Raw genomic sequence first — 7,401 nt, forward strand, 5'->3', positions numbered from 1 at the left:
CTGAGAGGAAGGCTGGCTAAGTGACATCTCCCTTTATGGAATGCAATGATTAAACCAACAAGCTGTGCCTCACCTCTCCAGGCAGGTCAGTTTGATATGGAGCTGTTTGCAATAATGCTCAAACTATACCTGAAATTACAGAATCCGTCACTAATACCAGCAAGGAAAGAAAGGCTTAACGTGGAAGTCAAAAACAAAAGAAGAGAAACCAAAAAAAAAAAAAAACCCCAAAATCAAAAAACCACCACCAACAACAAAAACAAAATTGCATGAGGATGTAGCGATACATATGAGTAATTTCACACAAAACTGAGAAAAGAGAGAGTGTTCAAATATTAAGAAATATCTCACATTTGAAGATGAGAAATGGGCTTTCTCATAACAAAAATTTTATAAAATTATTTATCTGTAGACTAACTGTAGCTTTTTTCTCCTGAATTGTGAGAGAAACATGACTGGAAAATGCTGCCATGATCGCTCTCGGGGTCTTTCTTCAAGAAAGAGACAAATGAATGAGGGCATGTATCCATCCCATGTGTAAATACCCACGCTCAGACGCCCCCGTCTACTTCCCAGAAGAGCAAGTCCCCATTTCACAAGCTGCAGAGAAGCTACATACGCTGAAGCCATCGGCATTTCACATCAGAGAGCATGCCGAAAGGTGTAAAATGATGAATACTGGGCATCCGGAAGACCACATTCCAGCCCAAATTCCTAACCCATCACGATGACCTGAACTTAACCTCTACTTCCCACTCTGCCTTATCCGGCAATTAAAGAAAATTCCTTTCCCTCAATATCACTTCAGACTTGGAGTAAAAAGTTCACAGCATGTGCAAAGTACCCTGCTTTGGAGTGGAGGGGCAACTTGGAATGGCAATGCTGGGTCCACTTCTATTATGCCAAAAACAGCTGGCTAACAGACCCTCCCCATCAAGACTGCCATAATATATTGCTTATTGGGGAGAGGCCTCCTTGTTAGCAGCTCTGATCACAGAGGCTTCATTCTCATCTATCTTAAATTGCTCAGCTTGGAAAGGCATAGCAATAATTCTTGTCTAACAGGATTTCAATAGCCTCATAAACTCTACTTTTGGAAAATATTCAAACCAAGACACCCGGTTCACATTCTTCAGCACCTTCTACTCATTTGCACAGAATAAGATATCAAGTCAGATCTCTTAGAAGACCCCATTCTGGTTGTGCAATGTGTAGGGCTGATTCCCCGGCAGTAAAAAGAGGGTGGCCAAGTGAGGCGGGGCTCCCATCCTAAATCAAGTCCTCAGGATTTAAAAGATGACAATCTGCCCCTTCCAAAATGACTCTCAAAGGAGTTGATACCAGTTGTCAATTTTTGTCTTCAATGTAATATTTTTTTGTGAGGCATTTTTTCTTTTTTTAAGGAAGATTAGCCCTGAGCTAACTACTGCCAGTCCTGCTCTTTTTTGCTGAGGAAGCCTGGCCCTGAGCTAACATCATGCCCATCTTCCTTTACTTTATAAGTGGGATGCATACCACAGCATGCTGTGCCAAGCAGTGCCATGTCCACACCCGGGATCCAAACCAGGGAACCCTGGGCCGCCAAGAAGCGGAACGTGGGAACTTAACCACTGCGCCACCTGGCCGGCCCCTTGTGAGGCATTTTTTAAACTAAATGAAATTGGCACCAATTTTTAGAAATTTAAATTTGTTTTTCTCTCTGAGTTTAGAGATAGCTGGTAAAATGTTATTTTTTATGTTTTTTAACAAAAGAGGAGATTAAAAAGCAATATGCAAATGTTGAACTGCAGTCGGAATTTTTTAAAAACTGAGGGAAAAGAGACAATCATATTTCTCTCAACTTATCCTGCCTACACTCCTCTGTCCTGCCCCAGAAATAATAGGATGAATGGACTATTCTGGGCTCCAAAAGAGATTTGACTGTTAGGAGACATCTAAACTCTTTGAAGAAGATACAAGTTTTTTTATAAAAACATCTCTCTCTCAACGTGAAAGGCGGTGCGTGTATAGGATCGATTTAGAGCATGGAGGATGCAGCTGGAGGTCAGCGAGGTTAGGGCTGTAACCCAGCTTCAGCAAGTCACAGCTGCCCCACTCAACTCTCTGAACCTCCTCCTTCAACAATAAAATGGGAATAATAGTACATATTGCACAAGCTTGTTCTAAATATCAAATGAGATGTCTAATATAAAATGCCTACTAGATTTTTTTGGATGAGGCACTTAAAAGTATTAGTTTCATTAAATAGCTAGATGACAGAAAGCTAGACAGGCCAACAGTTGTTGCTTATGAGCCTCTGCCACGGCTGCATACCCACCTTCTGATTACCTGGCCTCATTCCATGGCCTCATTCGCTTCATCTCTCCGGGATTGCTATCCTCCTGGTGGCAGGCTCATTTATTTTATGTTTTGACATTTACTGACAGCCCTCTGTATACCAGGCACTGTGATATGTGCTCAGAAGGCAAAAAGAGCTCCTGTCCCCAAGGAGCTACCTTTCAGGTGTATACAGAAGATGAGGCGGTGGGGAGGGGAAGGCTGACAGCATTTACAGTGGGTACCCTGATGAGTCATAATAGCGGTGTACAGGAGCTGCTAATCTGCCCCCTTCAGGGTGGGGTGGAGGAGGTAGCCGACTTCATGAAGAAAACTTTTGCTAAGCTGAAGGTGATTTAGAATTAATTCAAGCATAAGGAGCACAACATGCAAAGATAGTGACCTCCTGCAAGAACAAGGGGTGGATGTGGTTGAAATTCAGGGAAAGTTCAGGAAAATGGGAGTCAGTGTAGGGATGGGATATCATCTTCTAGAACTGCTGAATTACGAAGATGGAATGAACTTGAAAGACAATGATAACAGCAATAATTATATACCATTTATTATGTGCCAGGGCACTCTACATAGTAACTTCTTTCATGCTTAGAAGCACTCTGTATTGTTAATATTATTATTGTCCTCATTTCAGAAAGGAGAAAACCTGAGGGACAGAAGGGTTAAGCAATTTGCCCAAAGCTATCCCATCTAGCAAGTAGCAGAGCTGCGATTTGAGCCCAGTCAGTCTGGGTAGCAAGCTGGAGTCTCCCTCTCAATGGCATTCAGCCTCTTTGTTTTGTCTTTTCAGTTAAGGAAGCTTGTGCCCAACAAGGTAAATGATCAGAGCCCTTGGCAAGTCAGTGACTTCCTATTCAGTGGCTTTATCACACTACCCTGATAGGCTGCCACCAGAGAAACAAAATTACCTAATTGCCTAGCCATCTGTAGTTAAAAGTGACACCAAACCCTTTGGCTAAAATTAGCCCACAGAGTGTACTCAGGATGGTTATGGAGCAAAGACAGAAATAAAACCAAAAATAGAAACCAATGAAGAAATAAGTTGTGGAGGCTTTGGGATAACTTCATGCTCCATGTATCAATGACCGCTGGGAATCAAACAGTACTTCCATGGGCATCACACAGGCATGCATCTGTAAAACGGGGGAAGCTCCCACCTCACAACGCTGTGAGGATCCAGTGTCATGTGCAGCCCCTACACTGGGACATAGTAAAGAATGGTTGCTACTTTCTTTCCTACTTTTATTCTTTTTTCACTTCTTTCCTCTTTTCTTCCTTCCTTCCCTCCTCTTTGCCTCATTTCCTCTCTGCTCTTCCTTCCCTCTCTTCCTTCTTACCTTCTTCACTTTTATTTTTTCTTCCAAATTACCAGCTAGTAATTCTACCGCTTCTCCAAATGGTCTTTTATCATTGCATCTAGAAATAAAGCTTTAGTGACAAAAAATAAGGAGAAATACACTAATTCTGAGAACTGTTGGTGATTAGTCACAGGACTACTAGATGACTTAGGAAAAATTCTGATGATCTAATCATTTTTTTTTTTTTTTTTTTGCTGAGGAAGTCTCACTCTGAGCTAACACCTGTTGCCAATCTTCCTCTTTTTTTGTTGTTTTTGTTTGAGGAAGATTGTCTGTGAGCCAACATCTGTGCCAATCTTCCTCCACTTTGTATGTGGGTTACCATCACAGTATGGGTGACGAGCAGTGTAGGTCCGAGCTTGGGATCCAAACCTATGAACCAGGGCCACTGAAGCAGAGCATGCAAACTTAACCACCATGCCATGGGGCTGGCGCTGACCTAATGTAATTTGAAAGCTCAGAATCAGGGTCAGCACTGAGCTATATCCATTCATGCTTCCCACTGTCAAATATCTCAGGCTCTCAAGATATCAATTGTTTGTAATACCGCAGCCCCACCTCACCACTCAACAGCAACCATTTGGTAATCAATGTAATAAAATTATTATTTAAAAAAGAATTTCAACAGTGTTACAATTGTAAATCTCAGGGTTGAAAGACATCACGAAAGGAATGCATTCCCAAAACTGGGACCAGCTAAGTAGTAGATCTGAGCTAGAAAAAACCCACATTCAGTCTCAGAGGTCTTTTCTTTCCCTTAAACACATATATGCAGTTTATGCATGGAGAAAAACACTTTTTATGATATGCCACCCTGCTAGTTTCATGCATACTTATTTAATGATCCATGAATATATGTTGTTATCTATATTTTTATTTATTCACACACAATATCATTAATAAAAATTTTCACAAAACCAATATTTACAAGTTTGAAACAGCCTTGATTCCAAAAGAAGTCACAATTTACCTATTGTTTACATTTTATTCATTAGCAGTTCATCTTATGAATGACAGTAGAAAGCAAATAAGAAAAGTATTCATGCACCATCTCCTTGGGTATATAAAGGTTAAGAAAAATTGATTACAAACCAATGAGATCTATGACAAAGGCAGAGGAGTAAGGTGACCAGTCTCCCAAATTAATCAGCATATAAATTAACCTTGCTTCTAAACAAAAAGTAGAACAGGAAACATTATCATCAATAATCTACTATGGCAAGACATTCTCCCAGATGAATACGATGAATGCAAGCAAATAGTAGCTGGATGAGAAATGTAAATTCTTAAAAAGTTGAAAGAAAAAGTCTGTACATTTTCTGGTCCGTAAACTATACATATTTCAAATATTTTATTATCTGCACAAGTGCCATCACAGTAATTGATTACCAGGTACAGAGCTCCTACGGGGTGCCCCACACCGTGCAAAGAACTTTCCATATGTTTTCTCTAGTTTCACATTCATCTTGCAAGGTGAGTGTTATTACATCCATTTTACAATTCCAGCAACTGAACCTCAGAGAATTCAAGTGGTGTACCTGTAAATCTGTGACATGAACCTAGACCTCTCTGATCTCAAAGGCTAGACCCTTGGCGTAACGTAGAGAAAGACTGGAAATACTTTTCAAAAGCATATAATTTTAAAGACGTAGTCTGTGTTTTTATAATCCTGGTGTTTATTAACTAATCATTTATTTCAGTTTATTTCAAAAGTTTTACATTTCTTTCCCCTAGGAAGTTCTATATTATCTTTTAACCAGTTAACTCTTAATGTGTTCTAGAAATGAACTTCCATAAAAAGATCTGGATGAGTGAGGGACAGAGATGATCATCTGAGGTAAAGACAGCTTTTAAGAGGACAAACTTTCTCAAAGAGAAAAAATTCTTTGATGGTGACCTCACCTCATTTCACTTCACACAAAGGATGCTGTCCAAAGTCACTCTTATTCTTCCTCTCTAACTGCCCCTCAGTTGTCTTCTTCTATTAAAGAAAGAATACATGGAAACCCTTTCATTTCAAGGCCAACCAACATGTATGACTATAAAGTGTTCTGAGGAAAAAAAGTAGCCACCATGTCTAGTAATTCTTACATAGACTACCACGCATTATGAATGGGCAGGAAATTTGCAAAGTTTTGAAATACTAACAATAAAATTGCATGTGCTATGACTGAGGAAAGAAAAGGAAGAAATTAAATATTGTATGACTGTGAATAGGCTTTCTCCCTAAATCAGCTAAATCATACTTTGTAAACTTCAGATTATAAGGCTGTTCAAAACATCCTTGAATAATATCTAAAAAAACATGTACTTAATAGCTAAAAACTCAAATAGCCTAAAGGTTCCACATGACACAATATGGTATCTATCCACATAATACTATACTCTATAGTATAGTTCATGTTTATATGAAGAAAGATATCTACATTAAATTGTTAAATGAAAAAAGTATACTATGAAAATATTAAACAGTATGAGTCCATTTAAAAAAGCGTATTTAAAAATCATGCATTTTTCCATTAAGGGAACATTACTTTTGTAAATTTTGGATGTATGAATTGTTTTGATAGTTTTTTTTAAGTCAAAAATCTATTGAATTTACATATTGAAGGAGAAAAATTAGCATGTGATTATATTAAAATATACCTAAGGGACATTTCATAAAATTCAGCAGCCATTTTTAATACGAACACTATTTTAAGAACAGAAAAGTAATTACCTAGATATGATGGTGAATTTTTACCATACTAAAACAAGCAATGAACATTTTACTAACCATTGAAATGCCAAGACTATTCTCACTAAAATAAGGAGAAAGACTGGAATGACCACCATCCCCACAATTATTCAGCATTGTGAACAAGCTAATGCAAAGAAAATGAACTAGCTGTATAATTATTGTAAACAAAAAGACAAACATCTTTATTTGCATATGATTTTATAGTCAAAATAAACTCTACAAAATATATAGTAAATACTAGAATAATCTGATGAGATATCTGGATAACAAATATTTTTATATTCTTTTTCTTTATTCTAACAACCATAGAAATACGTATATTTCAAATATGAAATACGTATATATATATAAAAACCCTCTTGACAATAGTGATAAAACTATAAGTCACCTTGTAATAAATTTTAAATGTCACTAAATATTTTGAATGGTCATAAATGACCTGAATAAACAGAAAGATGAAATGATGTCTGTATAGTATTTTTGAATTATACTATATCATAAAAATATAAGTATTTGCTCAAGTTAATACATATTAAAATTAATTTATACATATTAACATTAAAGTTAGGGTTAAGAAACCCAAAAATCTACATCCAAATTTCCTCTTCTCAATTGCTTACTGATTCTTAAACTACATTTATATTATATTATACTAATATTATATTATATATAGGGTCAGAGTCCAAGTAACCCAGAATAAAACAGCAATTTAGAGACTTAATTTAATGTGATTCCATTTAGATTTCAAAATTTTAAAAAGAAACTAGAGAGATTACTTTAAAATATATATATGGAAAAAACAAATATGTAATCATTTCTTAGAAACCTTTTGAAAAAGAGATGAGGGTAAATGACCTATCACACTTAGAATTTACTATGCTGGTTATTGAAATCAAAAGTTATTAGCATAAATGAATAGCATAGTATTAGCATAAGTGAAAAACAAAGCAGCAAAACAAGATATAAGCTGAA

This window comes from Equus quagga, chromosome 14 (assembly GCF_021613505.1).
Source record: "Equus quagga isolate Etosha38 chromosome 14, UCLA_HA_Equagga_1.0, whole genome shotgun sequence".
Taxonomy (NCBI): Eukaryota; Metazoa; Chordata; class Mammalia; order Perissodactyla; family Equidae; genus Equus; species Equus quagga.